This window comes from Solanum tuberosum, unplaced genomic scaffold (genome assembly GCF_000226075.1).
Source record: "Solanum tuberosum cultivar DM 1-3 516 R44 unplaced genomic scaffold, SolTub_3.0 scf00059, whole genome shotgun sequence".
Lineage (NCBI taxonomy): Eukaryota > Viridiplantae > Streptophyta > Magnoliopsida > Solanales > Solanaceae > Solanum > Solanum tuberosum.
The window spans coordinates 622,298-643,313 of NW_006238983.1; the positions used below are offsets into that span (position 1 = coordinate 622,298).

The window sequence follows — 21,016 nt, forward strand, 5'->3', positions numbered from 1 at the left end:
TTTCTTCAAGTGAAAAGAACGATTACAAATAAAAGAGGAGATTAGTTGAATTGAAAGGAATAACATAGAGAAATTTAATACCAAGAGACAGACACAAGGAGAAATATTACGAAAATAACCAGAATCATATCTAGGAAACATCACTAAGCAGACTTGCCGCTTTCACATATGCACATCAGAGTAACTAAGGAAATTCTATTTTACTTCATTGTATTTGAAATTAAGAATTTTCTTTTGATTTTAGGTTGATGCGAGTAGAAAGCATATATTTGAAACTTTAGGAAAGGACAAATGCATGCATATCTTCAAAAAATCTATGCATAAATGGTACAAACCAAGTTATAATAATGTCTCTCTTGTGCTTGCATGCAAATTTTACTACATATGCTCTCTAAATTTCCTAAGCTTCTTAGCCAAATCAACTCAGACTTCTTCCTTTTCCTCTAGAAAATTGGTACATCAATTTTCTTGTACAGTTTAACCGCACTATATGATAATTACACAACATAGCATAGCAAACTAATTTCTACAGTCGATTACTTACCCCTTTGAGTCAAGCATCGTCATAACCATTTGTCTTGATCCTTCTACCCCTGCTCTCTCTCTCCCTTGTTTACTCGAGAGAGGGTATTAAGAGTGAAGATAATGGAAGTCGAACCCAAAAAGAGATGATTGGATGAGTCATTCAAAGAGCAAACCATCGTATACCAATATACCTTGCCTCAACAAAACAAAAGGAACAAAGAGTAGCATCATGATCAAATTAAGCATGAAAAATGGATTCTTTTAATGGAATGCCCCCCTTTGGTTCTTAGAGGAAAGATCAATAACCCTTTTAATAGACATAAGACTCTCTTGAAAAAGAAATACGAATGCATAATTGTCTCCAGATTGATGTAGCTGCCTTGGCATTTTCAAGCATTATATAAGGATCACCCAAAAAGAAATCAGGAATCTATCATAGTATTCCTTAATTGAAATTTTATCAAGAAGTTAAATACCAAGTAGGTTAAATATTCGAGATCTCACAAACTAAAACTGATAGCATCTTAGTTGCTGATCAAACAAAAGAACGACCACCCTGATTTCTTCCCAAGAAAATATCAGAATGTACGCATGTAATGTATAGTATCAGTAAATCACTTGAAGCCTACAAAATTCAGACCATTTTTTAAAAGAATTTCTGTTATACAAAATGTTACAATGTCTGATAAGTATGAATAAAACATTCTAAAAAAAGGATATATATGGTGGTACACATGCATGCGTGCACATAGAGAAATTAATAACAACGAGAGAATATTGGAGAGGAAAGAGCGAGTAATTTAGAAGGTACTTGGACAACTCGAAAATGACATGGAAATAAGACCATAAGAGTGTCTTCCAAAAAGAAAAAAGTTATTTGTTACACAATGATACAATAAACAAGGAAATCAGAAGCTACAAATATACAATTGTCCAATAATGTGGTGTTGATTTTTGAATGTATTAGATAATGCACAATATTAGATTCACAATTTGATATGCAAATGGAGTTGAGTATATTATCTATGTTTTCAATACTAACATGAAGGAGCAGAAGTAACGTGAGAGGCAGTGGAGTAGTCAAGTGCAAATACCATATAAAAGTGGTAGTCCTAAACGGTGCCACTACTTGAAGAAGATGAATAAAGCTCTTCCCGGTTGGCAAAGCTGGTGTTTGGCATCTCTCTGATTTTTCTACAATTATTGATTGCAGTGTTCATCCTTCTCTTGCTCATTTATATATAAGGGTAATATTAGTGCGATTTGAATCTAAATATTCCTTCAACATCTGAAAATGGACACAATATATATTGAATAAGTTGAAAATAGAGAATCTACATGATTGAAGAACTTTATCAACATATTGAAACAATACTTTCCAAGAATTTAAAAGTCAGTGAATGAATTTTAATTTAAAGTGAAAAGAAGCCTAAGAGGGAAAGAAAATGTTTCATCTTCACAGGAGCAACTATGAACTCCAAACCCAAAAGTCTGCGGTAATAACGTTCAAATTTGCATAAAGCTTGTAAATGATTGTGATATTGTCTGCCATGATTGTAAGGTTTTTCTCGAAAGACCTCACACCATTAAGAGAATCTACATCTTATATGTAGTTTCCAATCTTTTCTTGAGAGATACATTAGCTCTCTGGACTAAGTCCAATAATGTGTCAACACAACCATAATGAACATAAAAAGATACTGATTTTGTGGCTCTTAGTAAATATAACTAATCACAACAGCCCTCTATATCTTAATCCCTACTCTTGATTTTCCCATCTGTAACCATGTAACGAAAAAGCGAATGAGTATTTTATTTTCCATAGGTATTTAGTACTCACTTTCTAGATGACCACACCTTGTAGATTAATACCAATGCAACCATTATTTAAGTACATGGAGTGATGTACAATCTAGAGTGAATATGAATAAATATAGAAAAGAGAAGCTCACCGAGGCGTGATTCTCAAGCGCATATCATTCTGGAACACTAAGAATGAAGTAATTTCACTGTACCTTGCTCATATCTCTTTCTCTCGCTCTCCCTGTCTATGTTTTTTTTAAAATATATGAAAAATACAACATTTCTCTTTTTGTAAAGTTGTAGTGATTGATGTCCGAAGGATTTTAAACATACCATATCCCACAAGAAGAAGAAGAGACAGGATCTGAGTCTCAGATTGCCCTGTTTTGCTCCATTTTACAATGATCCATCACTACACATCCCTTCAAATTTGCTTGTTCTTTCTGATAATAATCACCCTACACTACAAAAATCATGTAAATATCAAATGTATAAGTGAGGAATAGTATCTGTAGGAAAAAGAAATGAAAAAGTCTTTTAGTTGGTTCGAACATACTATCAAACACCTTTGTTGCACCAATTCTTAAATTAAGTTAACCATGCAATATAAATTTTAACGACAGAACACAGAATTTGCAACACATCTCATAAGATTGCACCTGAATATCTCAATTCAAATATGAATATAAAAAATAATTGGTAGATACATATTGAAACCCAATAGGAAACAACCCAAAAGAACAAGTGACGATTACAGATAATGAGAGTGCAATAACTAAAGAAAATTTGCTTTAAAACCTCAAAAAACATAAATAGCTCACAATTTGAACAATAAATTTCTTAATATCAGATGAAGAACGATGAAATTTGAGAACCATTAAAACGAAAAGTTGTGAAATTAGAAATCAATTGAAGAAAACAGTGGTATGCAAATGAAGGAAACAAAATTTGGTTTGATGAGAAAGAAGAACAATACACGTGCAGACTTGCTTTCATAGTAAAAATAAAAAGATATTCAATGACCAATCAAACTCGTCCAAGTTAGTCGTACAACTGATAATGTTGTTGGTACAATTCTTAATTGCAGTGTTCGTCCTCTCTTGCTCACTTATATATAAGGGTATATAAGGTAATAATAAGTAATATATTTTCATAAGCTTCCAAAAAATAAAAGTAATTAACAATACTTTGTCCAGGAAAAAATTGTTAGTAAAGATGGAAATATTAATGCACGTTAAACATCTCAATTTCAGCATAATTGACTCGTAAAAACCAAAGGGGACAATTTTCTAGAGACGACAATGTGCTTTACGATCATACTCTTCTTCTTCTTTGCTATTTTTTTATTTAACCACCTTGTGTGGGGGGTTTGTTTTTAACGACCTTAATTAATTTGGATTCCGATGAGCATAATTGGGTAAATGAATTTAGTAGTTTTTGTCCAAACTTCTAATTATATATATACAGAGGCGAATTCAGGATTTTAAGAAAACGGGTGCACCATTGCTTTAAAGATAATATCAAAAAATTTATAATAACATAACTAAGCGAGCAATACATAAAAATTACATTACCACAAAAAATATCATCAGTTTACAATTGTACTCGACGAGACTTCATATTTTGAAAACGATCTATAATAGCATTATTACTTACATTTTCAAATATCTCCGCTCTATCTTACAAACTAAACATCCATTCAAAAATTCTTCACCAATGCTATTCAACTTAGTCACAAATTTAACTAGAAAATTTAAAATAAATAAGAGAATCGCATATCTTTCACAATAAAAAATAAGGGAATCACACCCCTTTCACATTTAAAAAAATAAGGGAATCACACCCCTTTCACATTTAAAAAAATAAGGGAATCACACCCCTTTCACATTTAAAAAAATAAGGGAATCACACCCCTTTCACATTTAAAAAAATAAGGGAATCACACCCCTTTCACATTTAAAAAAATAAGGGAATCACACCCCTTTCACATTTAAAAAAATAAGGGAATCACACCCCTTTCACATAAAAATAAAAAGGGAATCACACCCATTTCACATTAAAAAAAAAGGAATCACACACTTCAAAATTGATAATATAATATGAAACACATTCCTTACAAGTTACATCCGCAAAATATGTAAGTTTGAGATAATCAATTCTTTAGCTATTGATGATTTCCTATTATAAGTAATGACAAGATTTTTTTATATGAAAACCCTAAAATTAAAGTGATATATGAAATGTGTTTTTAGTTAATAAAAATAAATTGAAGCGAATTGGGGCTGCCTGGGATCGAACCTGCGACCTGTGAGTTGAAATCTTGCAGTGGTACCAGTGAACCATCCAGCCATTTTGAGAACAGGTTCAACAAGTTTTAATTTAATATATTCTTTAATAATTATAGAAGTAATATATCGAGTTTAGTCGGATGACCACTGGTTCGGGTGACCCAAAATTAGTACATAAATTCGCCCCTGCCTTCTGCATCAAGAATGGTCTCTTGTGCCTTACCATTTGCAGTCTTCTTTCTAAGCTCCTCCAAATTTTCATCTTCAAATTGTTTGGCCTTGATCTCCTTAATGAATGTGGATCTCACTTCAGTGCTAGCTAACACCCCACCTCTTTCTGAGATGCCCAACTATATGAACTTAGATTCTAAAGTCTGAATTTCCTTAGCCAAAGGTCGTTTGGATATACTCAAGCAAGCCAAACTACCCATACTCACTGTTTTTTGACACAATGTGTTTGCCACCATATTAGCCTTGCCCGGATGGTATTGAATGGTCACATCATAATCCTTGAGTAACTCCATTCACCTTAGTTGTCTCAAATTAAGATCCTTTTGACTAAACACATGCTGCAAACTACGATGATTAGTAAACACCTCACATTTCACCCCATAGAGGTAATGTCGCCAGATCTTAAGAGCAAACACTACCTCTGCCAACTCCAAATCATGGTTTGGATAATTCCTCTCATGCACCTTCAGTTGACGCGATGCATAAGCTATAACATTCTTATCTTGCATCAACACAACACCCAAACTAGAATGTGAAGCATCATAATAAACAATAAAATCCTTACCTTCCACCGGTAATGCTAGAATAGGTGCGGTGGTCAAAAGAGTCTTGAGCTTTTGGAAGCTCTCCTCACATTTTTCAGTCCATTAAAATGGTGCCTCCTTTTTGGTCAAATTAGTCAAGTGGCAATAGAAGCGAAATTCTTCACAAATCTACGATAATTGCTAGCAAGCCCCACAAAACTCCTAACTTCTGTCACATAACTAGGCCGAACCCAATTATTAACCGCCTCAATATTTTGAGGATTTACCATTACCCCTTCTTTCGAAACTACATGCCCCAAAAATGCAACAGAAGTCAACCAAAATTCACACTTCGAAAATTTAGCATACAACCTTTGTTTCCTAAGAACACCCAAAATAATGCAAGATGGTCGGCATGCTCTTTCTCACTTTTCGAATAGACCAAAATATCATCAATAAAGACTATAACTAAAAGAATCAATAATCATCAATAAAGACTATGACGAACGAATCAAGAAATGGCTTGAACGCCCCATTCATTAAACTCATAAAAGTTGCAGGCGCGTTGGTCAAACCAAAAGACATAACTAGAAACTCGTAGTGCCCATAACGGGTTCTAAACGCGGTCTTGGGCACATCCTCAGGCCTAATTTTCAACTGATGGTAACCCGACCTTAGATCAATCTTGGAGAAAACTTATGCACCTTGTAATTGGTCAAAAAGATCATATATTTGAGGCAAAGGATACTTGTTTCGAATAATGACCCTATTCAATTGCCGATAATCTACACACATTCTCATACTACAATCTTTTTTCTTAACAAAAAAAACTGGAGTACCCCATGGGGAAGCACTAGGACGAATAAGTCCCTTATCAAGAAGCTCTTGGATTTGAGCCTTAAGCTCTCTCAATTCTGCTGGAGCCATGCGATATGGAGGGATACAAATGAGACGAGTACTAGGTTCTAAATCAATGCAGAAGTCTATATCTCTATCCGGAGGCATACCAGGCAAGTCATTAGGAAACACTTCTCTAAATAATAACACCACAGGAATAAACTCAATGGATGGAGCCTCAATCTCAACTTCCCTAATATGAGCCAAATAAGCCAAACAACACTGCCCTATCAATTTCCTAGCCCGAATGGAGGATATGATCTTAGCTTACTTAGGCTTGTATAGCCCTTCCCACTCTAATTCTTCCCTTCCTGGAATTTCTAGAGTTACGAACATAGTATTACAATTAAGCACAACATAATAGGGGGACAATCAAGTCATGCCTAAGATTATATCAAAATCAGTCATATCCAAAATCACCAAATCAGCCCAAGTCTGAAAATCCATAAACAAAATAGGACAAGCACGATAGACATGGGTAACTATGACTGAATCTCCAACTGGGGTAGAAACATGGATAGGGGTATCAAGTATATCACAAATCATATCAAACTTTGAGGCAAATCTCACGGATACATAAGAATAATTAGAACCCGGATCAAATAACACATTAGTCATCCGGTCACAAACAAGAATAACACTTGTGATCACCGCGTCAGACACCTCTACTTCATTCTTGCCTGAAAAAGCATAACACTGAGCCCTATCATCTTGACAAACCACTTCCCTACCTGGTTGCACGTTACCTCTACCTGTATTACCATTTCCTCTACCTGCACGGCCTCGCTGATTACCTCCTTGCCGACCTTGTGGACGCCCTCGACCATTATTACCATTCCACATGGGTACCACTGCTCTAGACTGTTGTTGCGCGGAATCCAGCACACGTGGGTGGGGACAATCTCTCCTTATATGCCCAGGTTCACCACAGTTGTAACATGTACGATCAAAAGATGGCATGCTTCCCGCTGAAGGTGCGACTCCTTGACTATCCTGAATTGGCCTCCCTGAACCTCTGGAATAAGAACCTTGAAAGTTGCCTGAATTCTTGGCCCTTTTCGCCAATGCCTTAGCATGACTGTCTCGCCTCACCCCCTCCACTTTCTTAACATAGTCAGTCACCTCATTAAAGCTTCTCCCTACAGAGGTCATTTGAACAGATAATACCTGCAACTCAGAGTTTAATCCCCTAATAAATAAATGGATCCTCTCCTCCTCAGTAGTCACCAATTTAGTAGCATATCTAGACAAAGCATGGAACTTGGCCTCATAAGCAGCCACAAACATACCACCTTGCTCCAAAGCCATGAACTCATCCTTCTTACGATCCTTCAAAGTTCTAGGCACATGCTTTTCTAGAAACAAAGCATGATATTGGGTCCAAGTAAGTGGAGGTAAAGTTGAAGAGAAGTTGAAAGGTCACCAACTCAACCCCATGCTGATGGACAATTTCCAACTTATGAAGCCTCTCATAGCAATCTAAGATAAACTCATAAGCATCCTCACTCTCAGAACCAAGAAATACAGGAGGCTTTAGCTTCAAAAACTTAGTCACCTTGAAGTTGAAAGGTCACCAACTCAACCCCATGCTGATGGACAATTCCCAACTTATGAAGCCTCTCATAGCAATCTAAGATAAACTCATAAGCATCCTCACTCTCAGAACCAAGAAATACAGAAGGCTTTAGCTTCAAAAACTTAGTCAACATTTGATGCTCATTACCAGTCATAACAAAACTCAACAAAGGACGAAACAAAGCATCAGTACCTCCAGTTCCACCCACCTTGGGGTAGTGATAGCAACATGGGGAATGGAATGAGCTTGAGTTGTTTGAACAGAAGGAAGCACTCCAGGACCAACCAACCCTTTCAAGAATGACATGATCTGTCGAGCTAACACCGAGTCTATGGGTGGAATATCGGTAGTCTCAGCCTGCACCTCTTCCTCTTGTCCCGCCTCCTCAATGTTTTCAACATCAATATCCTATTTAATATCTTCGTAATGTACGGGAGGGGTGTCATTTTGGAGAATATTTTCAACCGGTACCCTATCTCTAGCTAGCACCACTTTTCCACGGTCTCTACCCCTGCTTCGACCGCGACCTCTCGCTGCAGATTCCTTAGCTGTAGCATTGATGGGAGCTACAGGCCTGACGCCGTTGAATCTAGTATTAAACATCGGCAGACATAAGAGTGAAGGAGGTTATATACCAATTTGAATCGCCAGATACCAATTGGAATCAAGTCATAGCACGAAAGGAGACAAGAGAAAACAGAGATATTTCCTAAAGTCCTATAGCCTCTCGAAGAAAAGTAAAGGCGTCCCCATACTGTTTCGCAAGACTCTACTAGAATTGTTTTGGTATATCGAGATCAACAAACCTAGGCTCTGATACCAACTTTGTCACGACCCAGATCATCGTGATTGACACCCACACAAACCCTCTAGAGGGAGAACCAGTACTACAATACAATCCAAGCAACTAAACCAAAAATAAAGCATTTAAGGATACGAAACAAGTAAATAGCGAAAAACTTAAGTTAGCATAAACTTTTAAAAGATCTAACAACGAACTAAACAAATGCGGAAGAAATAACCTAGAACCTGAAAGTCAATGTACCAAAACATCTAAAGTTCAACAAGTCTAAACAAGAAGGAATACAACCACACACCAATGAACTAGTAACTAACTAGAAAGTCTAAGTACCAAACGGTGGACATAGACGAAAGAGAACTCATGGCAGCCCGAAAGAATTGGCTCACGCTTGAATTCGAAGTGATCACTGATCTTCTAGACAAGGTCTGTCAATAGCCGCCAGAAAATGCCCTGTACTCAACAAAGAAAGAGCAAGTGTCGTATCATTACACAACCATAGTGTATTGGTAGGATCACGCGGCGATCCCACTAAGTGTAACATAAGTAAGTCAATACAACAATATAATCACATGCATAAATCGCACATATACAATATTATCAACATTTATGAACAACAAACAACTTCACATTTCTCAAGATACACAATTATGACAAGTCATTGGTCCTCTCATGGAACCCAAACTCAAATAGTTTGCATACCGGAACGTGGTACCCAATCCAATGTTTGTGCCGGAATATGGAAACTGGTCCCATAATTATGCCGAAATGGGGCAACCGATCCAAGTTAGTATGCCAGAACATGGCAACCGATCCTTTCAATGCACCACAATTGCAATCACAAGTATATTCTCAAGTTCATACAACCAAGTCATGATTTATGGAAGTCTTCGTTTATCTATCCCATTTACAACAAGTGTGACCAATAATGTATCATTCACATACATACGTGTATCATAATAAAGCAAGAACGAACATACATCACACAATCATAGAATAACAACCATCACCTACCTCGAAACAAGCTTGAAACCCTAAGAAACTTGATCCTTCCCTTTCCGAATTTGTTTCGCTTGTTCTTGGTCTACAAACAATCATAATAACACGGGAATCAATAAACAACCACTAATTACCTGAATTACTAACAATTCTAACAACCCTAGACTATATCCATAATCCCAAGTATCCAAAATAGGGTTGTTTCCACCAGAGATTCTAGATCAAAACCCTCCTCCATCGATAATTACCCACTAGATTACGTTCTACATATCAAAAAATAGATTCGAGGAGTTAAAATTTTACCTTTAGCCTCAAGAGTAGTGGAAAACTGTCAAGAGTCTCTTCTGGTTCGTTCCTTAGCTCTAAAAACCGAAAAGTGCAGAATAAACACATTTTGGAGTTTATTTACAACTTGAAGTCATGTTGGACCCGCTACAACGGTCCTCACCCCGCTACAGCGGCCCCGCCCTGGCGGCAGAAATCCCACCCTAGCGGCCTGCACGAAATCAGTGAGTTATTTAAATAATTCCAAGACCCCCATTTCACAACACACCTTTAACCAACGACGCTCAGAAAATATCGTTCACGCTAAGATCGATTCTGGAATTTCTACTCACCCGAATTCAATTCCGTAAAGTCGTACGGATTCCTTAACGACTTATGTAACTACTCATGTAATCAAATTCATAAATAGATAATCCAATTGTTACAAGATTTCCCTAGACTATAATGACTCCAATTTTGCCCAAATCTGAACTAGGCTGAAAAATTCCAAGTTACTACGAAAAAGTTTTCCAGCTCAAAAAATTTCCCCGTTGGTTTCTATTTTGTGTTTAGGAAATAATTAATTGTAAAAGGGTGTTTAATACTTTTAAAAGCCTTAAATAACTCTAATTAATCAAATTAAACCATCCCCAACCCATAACTAACTAATTAGGAATTTACCATGTTGCTCCCAACTTAGGTCGAGCTTGGACAGAATTGCAGGTGCCACTAACGAAACACCACCCACGGACCGTGGGTGGGTCCACAAGCCGTACTGGCAAAGTCGTTGTTTGGGATTGGAACATGGCAATTGGGGCCTTGACCTACGGATGGCATCCAAGGTGCGTGGATGGACCTACGGGGCGTAGGTCCCATCCGTAGGTCCTCATCTTTTTGAAAGCTTTTGGCTAATTGGGGCAGCCGTGGGGTTAGGCTTTAGGGTCCCCCTCAAGGACCCTTGGTTGGTCTTGGGGGGTCGTACCTTGACGTTTAACCACTAAACCCCTCAATCTACACCCGGGAACTCATTTTACAACACAAAGCCTCATATCAAACTCAACAACACACTCGTTAGGCTCTAGTTTCACCTACTAGTTTTTCGAGTCGTTACAGTAATATTTGTCTCATCCCTGTCCTGGCGGAATTGACTCTGAAAATGATTTACTGCTTCAATAGAAATTTCATCCTCATTTTCTAGCCATTGCCGTTGAATATTTTGCATTCTTGTTACCTTCATTCTTTGCCTTCTTCCTTTCACCAAAGTATGCAAGAATCTTGTATTTCTATCACCAATTTCAAACCAATCATAACCTACTTTTTGTTGCCAAAATTTCTCCTCAAGATGGAGATATCTAGAGTATTATGCCTTGGGCCCTTTGCATAATAGCTCTATTTTCGGGAGAAGGAAATTCCTCAAAGTTTTTTTCCTTGATTCTAGTTATTTCTTCTCTACTAATGAGTTGTTGAAAAATATCCCCAAAACTATCCTTGCTCCAAGAGGAGAGAGATTGTTTCACTTTCTTTATCTTTCTTTTGAAATGCAAAAAAGGGTTGGCCGAGAATTCATCATCCCAATTCAATCTTACAATCTCTTTAAAACCTCTATGTTTAGTCCAGAAATTCAAGAACCTAAAAGGTTTTATGAATCTATTATCCCTATTGTCACAAGAGAAAAGAAAAGGGGCGTGATCCGAGCCTGTTCTTGGAAGGTGCTCCACCTCCATGACATTAAAGTGATCCTGGAACACACTAATGACCAAAATTTTGTCTAATCTTTCAAAGATGTTGTCACTACATGTCCTACCATTCCACCAAGTGAAAGGACTGCCTTTGAATTGAACATGATCCAATTCATTAGATTCTATACAATAAAGGAAATCTTCCACCTCATACCCCACCACTGGTAGTACACCAATATTTTCTCACTCATTCAGGACCACATGAAAATCCCATCCTACTATCCATGGATGATCCTGCCCTTCAGCAATATGTGATATTTCCTCCCAAAGTTCAAATCTCTGATTACGGTCACATTTGGCATATACAATAGTCACCACCATAATAAAATTTGTGGTCTGATTTCTGATATGTACAGTAATCTGTTAGTTGGAATTTCTCACTTCTACCACATCGAACCCATGATTAACAAACAACCATATCTTCCATTACTGTTTGCGAACACCTTAGCCATTTTAAGCCTTTTGTTGAATCTAATCAAACATCTTTCATATTGGAATGGTTCCATCCAAGCAACAAAATTGAATTTGTGAAATTTATGAAGCATTTGGACTCTTTGAAAAGCATTTTGAGTCCTCACCGACTGAATATTCCATATGAGTGCTTTCATAGAGAATTTTGTTGTTTATTAGTCACCTGTCTTTTGGGCTGTGTTCTGATGGGTTGATTAAGTTCACCATTGCCATTTTTCTTTCCTTTCTTTGCTGACGTCATTGACATAGTACTTCTTGGAGAAAGGTCTGCTTCTTTTTCAATATGAAAATCTGTGAGGATTTTTTTACTGTCATATGATTGTATCTACTCAACTTCTGACTCTTTATGTATAAGAATTTCATGTAAAACCTCATTTGGAGATTGAGGTAACTCAATCTAATCACTGTTTAACCTCTTTTCACTAACTTGTTGAAATGACTGTTCTGATTGTTTTGCAGGGCTGCTGGAATTCGCACAAACAGATTCAGAGTCTCCCACATTCATTTACAATTTTTTATTTTCGGTTCGACCCTCCTTATGATGTGAAGTAATGCTTATGGGGCTGTTGTTGCTAAGTTCTTCTTTTTCTTCTTCTTTGGATTGGCTATTAATCTCATGTATTTTAATGTAATCTGGACTGTCGTTGTTATTACTATTTTGATACTTTTCCCTCGTATTTGCTGATTTACCATCGGATTCCACTGAAGGTATCACTTTTTCATTACTATCTTGTTCATTTCCACTTCCTTTGGTACCCATGAGATTTTGTTGAGCAGATTCAACTATAAGATTCTCATTGTTATGATTTCCCACTTGCTCTTTTTGTTTTTCTTTTTCATCTTGTCTAACTAGACCAAATGATTTGTTGATCCAATCCTTTGTTGATTCTCCTACGTGAACTGATGCTTTGTCCTTATTAGTCATGTTATCATCCTCCCCGTTATTGGTATCACCTTCTTGTGCAAGGGAATCAAATTTATTATCCACCTCAGTGATAGGTAAATTAGTATTTACAGGGCTGCTTCTTTTATTTTTTACTATGTTCCAATTTCCTAGATCTCCGAGTACTTCTCTACTTGACAGAATTCTAGCATGCCCTTTATGCATTAGTGGTTGTTGCTCTTGTTTCTGTCGATTCTGCTCTATCGTATTGAGTTGTTCTTCCTTTCTTCTAGCCATTACCCCAATTTTACATTTATCTTTATTGTGTCCTTGCATCTTGCACTCAAAACAATATTTAGGTACATAATCATATTGAATTGAGATCATGCTCGACCTTATTTCTCCCGTGTCAGGATTTCCTATATTCATCTGCACTGATTTCGGAAATTTTCCCTTGAGATCCACCAACACTTTCACACGTGCACAACTAGGCCTTGTCTTCTTAATTGTTTCTTGATGCAAGTGTATTGGTTTACCAACTTCCGAGGCAATTGAAAACAAACATTCCTTTACAAAGAAGGTCGCAGAATGTTTGGAAAAGAGATCCATGCCATAGCCATAGTTGTCTCCTCAGATACTTTGAATTTCGAATCATATATTAGGGTACGCATCAAATACGAATACCCATCTTAACAATTAATATAAAACACACCTTTCGAAATCATGTTAACATAGTCCTCACGTTATGTAAGTCTAATTAGAATATGCTTACTACGTAGCAATCCAATTTTACAATCTCCTTTTAGCTCACATTGTTGAGGGATAATCCATCTCAATTCTTCCAGATCTGTCCATTCATATGAGAATTTTCCAATTATCGCAAATTGCAGTTTCTCAATACAAATCATCTTTATCACCTCCTGTTCAGTCCAATTCACTTGCGGGACTCCTTCTACATATGTTGCTTCTTTCAATAACAAATTATACTCAATAGTTTATGAATCAGTATTAACATTAAATGAATCAACAAAGGATTTTTCGTTGGGAAAATTTGAGTTCATGGCTGGTATACTTAGTGGTTGGGTTGAAGGAAGAAAAGGAAATTCACAAGTTGAAAGTTGAAGACGAACCCCAGTAGGGGAATGGCCATCACCCGTCATCACCATCTAGGTTAGTTTCTCTCCAAAACTTCCTATCTACACATTCATTTCACCTACTCCACTTTTTGTTATTCTAAAACCAAAGCTCTTTTGTTCCTTTGTTGTGGTATCAATAAGGTTTTACGTTCAGAAATTACTCATTAATTAGTCAATGATAGTATAAGTGTGTGTGTATATATATATATATATGGTATCATTAAGGTTTCTTGTTCAAATATTACTCATTAGTCAATAATACTATAAGAGTATATATTATACTCTTATAGTATCATTGACTAATGAGTAATTTCTTAACAAGAAACCTTAGTGATATCAATACAGTATATATATATATACTGATTTAGTATCAATTAAGCGAAATTATCAGTCGTAATGATAACAATACAGTATATGATACCGATTTTGTATCAGTTAAGCGAATTAGTTGGGTGTATATAGTATGATTATTTCATGGGGTATGAATGTAAAAGGATTTATGTTTGTAATTATTTTCCTTTTACGGGGTATTTGCTTAGTTTCCCCTTAAAATATCACATCGCCTCGCGTGAACCTCCTTCTTGTCTAAAGCATCGGTCAATACAAGCTCAATATATATTATTGTTTTTATTTTAATTTTTCTAATATAAATAAAATTTTGAAAGTCAACCAAATTTTTATTTGATAGTAACTTTAGAAAATTTAAATTTAGTATTTTTAACGTAAATTACAATTACATAAATTATTGAGAATGTATTTTTAATTATTGGAATGTCCTTACTTCCTCTTTTTTCAATTTATGGAGTGTATATGAAATTTGGAGAGTCAATCAATTTTTTAACATATTTTTTATATGGAACGAACTCAATGTATGTTACTCTCTCTATCCCAATTAGTGCTATACATATATGATTTTGAGAGTCAATAAAAATTTCTCTGATCGTAACTTTTATTTTTTTATAAATTATTTTAAGTTGTTAATTAAAGTGAGTTATACTTTTAACATAACTTGTAAACATAAAAAGTATTGAAACTATCTTTTTAATTTTTGGAAATATCTTTACTACCTTGTCAAATATTATGTGGTTCATATAATATTTGGAGAGTCAATTAAATTTTTCTTTGATCGTAATTTATTTATGTCACAAATCCAATACATTTTACTCTTTTTATCTCTTTCCAAAGCTCTGTTTTTCTTATTTAAACTAAGAATTCTATTTTGTAGCAACTCTTTCTCTACGAGCAAAGCTCATACTGCATCATTATCTTCAATAGAAACTTCATTTGGGAAAGTTGGGCATGAAACCACGAATTTATCCCTACAAATGTTAACACGCTAATGCTAACTAGCGATTAACTTCAACTATAATTTGCCAATAAAACTAAGTGAAGAGACCAAGAGCATCTAAACCTATGTTGCCAATAAAACTAAAGTGAAGAGACCAAGAGCATTTAGAACAAGACATGTGAAATTGCATAAGAGTTAAAATATTTTGAAGGATAATTACTTCCATCCGGCAGTCTTGATTCTTTTTTAAAAGGTTATAACAGAAATTACGTTCAACCATTTCATCCTTATTAGGAGGAGCAACATACGCTTATATACCAAACAGATTTTAAAGGAGCATAAGAAAACTGAAGGTCTAATTTGCATTATTTGTAGTACATGATTTGTTCAATTTTCTCTAATTGAAAGTCATTAAGTTAACACACTGTTTTTTTTAATAAGGTAAAAGTAAATATTTGAAAACACACTGCTGAGAGGACTTTATTAAAATACTCATCTGCTGAAAAAGAACGTAACGGTCTAGTCTAGCCATATAAACTCATCTCAGGCTAAGAAAATTGACTCAATATATACCAAATGCAAAAACCTAAAAGTTAGCACTTAAATTTAACAGCAACCACATCTCTGACTTTTTCCTGTCCACCTCTTTAGACATATGAAACAGCAGTTGAGGTTGAAACCCAGATCAGGCCTTTGAAGAATTACACACATAATTCCATCTGCACCTGTCACTTCTGTTAATCAATAACAAACACAGCTAACTGCAACTACCAATTGGAAGAAAGAAAAATAACCTTGGATGGAGATATGCTCACATTCCAGTATTCCACTGCATTTTCGATTAGATTTACAAACACAAGTGATCAATGCAATGATTTTAAATGCATGGGTAATCGAATAGGAGATGAATTCCATGAAAAGCCACAGAAATGTTTTAGAGAAGCAAGATATAAGAAGTCACAAGAATGTGGAAGGACCTTACTTTACATTCACTTTCTGCATCAACAAACAAACAAGCAACATCACAAGTGAGGTCTGCGGAGGGTAGAATGTAGGCAGACCTTTCCATAGAGAGGTTGTTTCAGCTAGACCCTCAGCTCAAGGAAAAATGAAAATTTATCAATATCCGGACTCGTGATTTATTATCATCCTCCCCTTTTCTCTTCTCCAATTTCTACTCTACTTCGACTCCTTGGTACTCAAAACACAAATAGCATACTGGGTTTATAGCATGAAAATATGCAGAATGTTTCTTCACATTAATAAAGTAGTTCTTATCTATAAGAACCAACAGGAAACACTCACATTAGATGAATACCACACATTTAAGGGAAAGAACATGAAACTTGAATCAATTGATATCCTCATTCATCATATATCTTCAGTCTAAATTTAAGTTGCAAAGTCTTTTGGAAATGCTCCTGAAGATATGACATAAGAAACACTTTTCTTTAGTTGCAAATAAAAGAAGGGGTGTGTATGACTAGTACTAAATATGTTAGTGAATGAGATTAACAATATGGTTAAGGACATGTAAACATGAGGCCAAAGAGTTTTTCTTTCCTGGACTTAATATAAACCAAAAGTGCAGAATGTACAACTTGAAGAAACAGAGAAAGGTGCACATAAAAGTCACAACTAATGGAAGATTTTAATTAACAATACCATTTAGCAATAGTAGTTTCAATTTGCAACAAACATCACCATTGACTAATGCTAAAGAGTTGAAAGGACATCAATGGATTTTCTTTGGTTTCAAACTAAAAAAGATAGAAAACACACTACTTATCGCTAATTTTTTGTAGTTGAACTTGCCGTTAGAAATTTAAATATGTTAGCAAATCTAATAACTTTCTTTAGTTGACAAGCATAAATTTAAAATTATGGCACTGATTTCAAAGAAGATGCAGACTGCAGACATTGAGAGAAAATGTTTTGGCATATGAACAGGCTGGGTATTAGTTTTCTTTCTGTTGTACAGTAATTTTATTAGTAAATTTAGAGAGTGTAAGAAAGGAAAAGTTGGTAAGATTGTGAAATTATCCCTAAAAATGTATAGGCCTTGTGTAAATTCCATCCAAAATGAACAAGGTACGATTTAACCCGTCTTCAAACTCCTTTAGATAGACAACGCCTGGAGGCTTAACCAATTCTTGGTTCTAAGAGGCTTAACTAATTCTTGGTTCTAAGGAAATGTCAAAGTTTAATAACAAAAAAAATCTATGATTTTAGATTTTACAATCGGGAAATGAAGCATCTCCCAAGTTAGCCAGTGCAAAGTAGTTGCAGCAAGGGGAGAAATACCAACTATAAGGTCAAAATAAATGCACCAGTAACAGTAACAGCAGCGACGATGAAGATAAATACCTGTTGTAATCAGACCAAAGGCGTTGGCGCGATTTGGAACACTTGCTGCAATGAACTTGGAATCTTTCAAACACAAAACGAAGAAATCTCTTGTGATTTGGAGCTGTACAACTGCAAATTTGTGACGAGAGAGGGTTTGTTCGGTGAGGAAGATGAACAGCATATATTTTCTTTTTATAGTATTATATTCTTTTTAACTAATTACCTGATATTAAACCAAGTTATGTGCATAAACACATTTATATTAGCCACAAAAAAGAATCTTAATGCCTTATTTAAAATTTCATAGTCTCTCAAGTCTCAATATGTTTATAAGTGGTTGGCTTTTTTTCACTTCATTATGTATAGCATATACTTTTCATGGAGAGTGGATTTTTCTATTCTTTTTACATTGGAATATTATTTGCATTTCATATACACAAGGGTATAGAATACAACTCCAAAACTTGACTCCGTTATTTATTGTGTTGTGTATGAGACGTGAAGGACCGATTTGGATCTAAAAGAATCAAATAATAGATTAAAAAAAAGCTCAAGGTGTTAAGATCCTTGCTTTATATATAAGGTAAATAATAAGAAAAAATAATAATTTTAGCAAGTAATGAAACACTAGCATAGTTTTAAATATGTAATTGACAATTTCACCATAGTTTTGTTGTGTTTCCTTTGTGAAAACACAATATTGAAAAAAATAGCATACCAAACTAAGAAAGGTCGTACTTCTCATCTACTATTAAAGTAAAAATCTATTCATGTATGTTCTTGGTGTTACAAAAGTGGCTTGAATATGTCCTTCCTCTTTAACCCCATCCATTTCAACTAAAATGACATATCAACTTTTTTTTCATCACTATCCAAACTCACTAACACCCAATTCCTAGGGTGTTTTTGGTCTTCATGGAAAGTACTTTCTTCAAAAACAAGTGAATCTCTTATTTAGTTAGGGTGTTTTTGGTTTTCATGGAAAATACTTTCTTCAAAAACAAGTGAATCTCTTATTGAGTTCTCAAGAATGAAGGCACCAATTTGTATCGGTTCCACTTTGAAAATTCAAAGAACAAGATGCTGGATATCTTTTCTTCAGAGGAAAAGAATTAAGCTGTCAATCTTGGTATGCTTTTCAGTCTAGAATTAGAGGGTAAACGTTGTAAGTGATCCTGAATGAATGGTCATAATGTGGTACATGATGTTTGTGAACTAATTAGAAGGAGAGAGTAAATGGTTTATAGGCGCCCAAACTGCATAATCAAGCTTCAATGGTGGAAATCTGTACCATTTATACTCCATTTCTCGATAAGATGCTTGTCCTCGCAGATTTTATAATAACAAACACATCGGTAGGTACACTTTGACAACCATGTTTTTTGCTCTCAGGTGGCATCACACAACAACAACGGCAGTCCGCACAAGTAATCTCCAAATTATCTGCACATAGTACACAGACAACACTCATCCATCTCTTAATATAAGAAATGAATTGCATTCTATAAAGCAAGATCTTCCATAAATAATTCATGAATCCAGGGGATTATATAGATTCGTAATTGGCAAGGAAAAACCAAATAGAGCACATCGGAGAATCACATTGCCTTTTGCTGCCAATAAGCTTCCCCGTAGACATCTATGGCTACACGAGGATAATTTTGTCTAGTATTTGGTAATATTCGCTCTTAAAATCTGATAAGTTGTGAACTAGATTTGACATCAAATATCCTACTACTAGAGTCCCGATCACCTAACCAAGCTTGATGAACAAAATGCAACAGGAAGCTCAATAATCAAAAGACAAATAACAGAGAAGAAGAAAGAGAAGAGAAAACAGTGAAACTATTTTGCAGAGAAGGAGTTCCCACTAAACTACTTGCCCTAAACTCTAGGAAAACAAATCTGCACTAACTACAACTAGGAAATATCAAGAACTAATTAAATAACAAAGTGACAACTAACAACTAGAAAATAGCTACTGCAAGACTTAGTCAAACTAAAGAAAATATGCTGATGTTGTACGACTTTAACACCTCCTCTCGACATCACCTCTATTCTTAGCAAGTCCTAGCTCCTGACGAAAACTTTCGAACTTATTGGCACATAAGCCTTTTGTGAACAAGTCTGCAATTTGTTGTTCTGTTTTAATATCCTTCAAGTTGATCTCTCCTTGTAACACTTTTTCTCTGATGAAGTGGTAATGTATTTCCACATGCTTAGTCCTTGCATGAAAGACGGGATTTTCAGCTAAACTGATTGTCACAGAACAAGGAAACTGCATAGCCAACTGGTTGCTTTAAATCTTTCATAAGCAACATAAGCCATGTACTTTCTTGAGCTGCAATTGCTGCTGCCTGATACTCAGCTTCTGTTGTTGACAGCGACACAGTTGGCTCCCTTTTGCTGCACCAAGAAACTGCTCCAGCTCAAAGCTTAAACACAAATCCAGTAGTTGAATGATGAGTATCATGATCTCCTGCATAGTCAGAGTCATAGTAACCAACCAGCTTGCATTCTTCACTTCTTTTATACAGAACACCATAACCAATAGTACTTTTCACATATCTTAGCATTCGTCGAGCAACCTCCATATGGTGCTTCTTTGGATTGTGCATGTAGAGACTCATCACACCAACTCCAAAAGAAATATCGGGTCGAGTCTGAGTTAAATAAATCAGACTACCTACCAATTGCCGATACTTTGTCACATCTTCCAAATCATTTCCTTTGTGTGCACACATTTTGACATTTGGTTCAGTTGGAGTGGCGATTGGCTTGCACTCCAACATTTCAAATTTCTTCAACAAGTCTATGGAATACTTTCGTTGATGAATAAAAATTCCTCCTCGAGTACAATCAACCTCCAAACCAATAAAATGATTAAGTTGTCTAAGTTCTTTCATATGAAATCGGATAGATAAATTTTCCTTTGTTTGAACGATTTCTTCTTAATTATCCCCAGTTACAATCAAATCATCAACATTTACTAGCACTATAGCTAGCTTCCCTCCATCGACTTTGACAAACAAACTTGAATCTGCAGATGTAATTAAATAACCACTTTGACTTAAAAATTCAGCAATTTTACCATACCAGGCCCTTGGCGATTGCTTTAATCCATAGAGCGCCTTCCGCAGCTTACAAACATATCAGGGTGCTCTTGACTTTGGAAACCCATTGGTTGAGCCATGTAAATATCCCGATCCAGCTCCCCATGTAAAAATGCATTTTTAACATCCAT

The 21,016-nt window shown here is 35.6% G+C and overlaps 1 long non-coding RNA gene across 1 annotated transcript in view; it reads left to right on the forward strand.

Moving 5' to 3' along the window:
- LOC102601238 (uncharacterized) overlaps positions 1 to 12,859 on the forward strand; it is a 27,690-nt gene extending 14,831 nt beyond the window's left edge. Inside the window, exon 3 of the long non-coding RNA XR_367077.2 lies at positions 12,576 to 12,859. This is a non-coding gene — a long non-coding RNA (uncharacterized lncRNA). The remainder of the gene's footprint in view (positions 1 to 12,575) is intronic.
- The last annotated feature ends 8,157 nt before the right edge of the window (positions 12,860 to 21,016 follow it).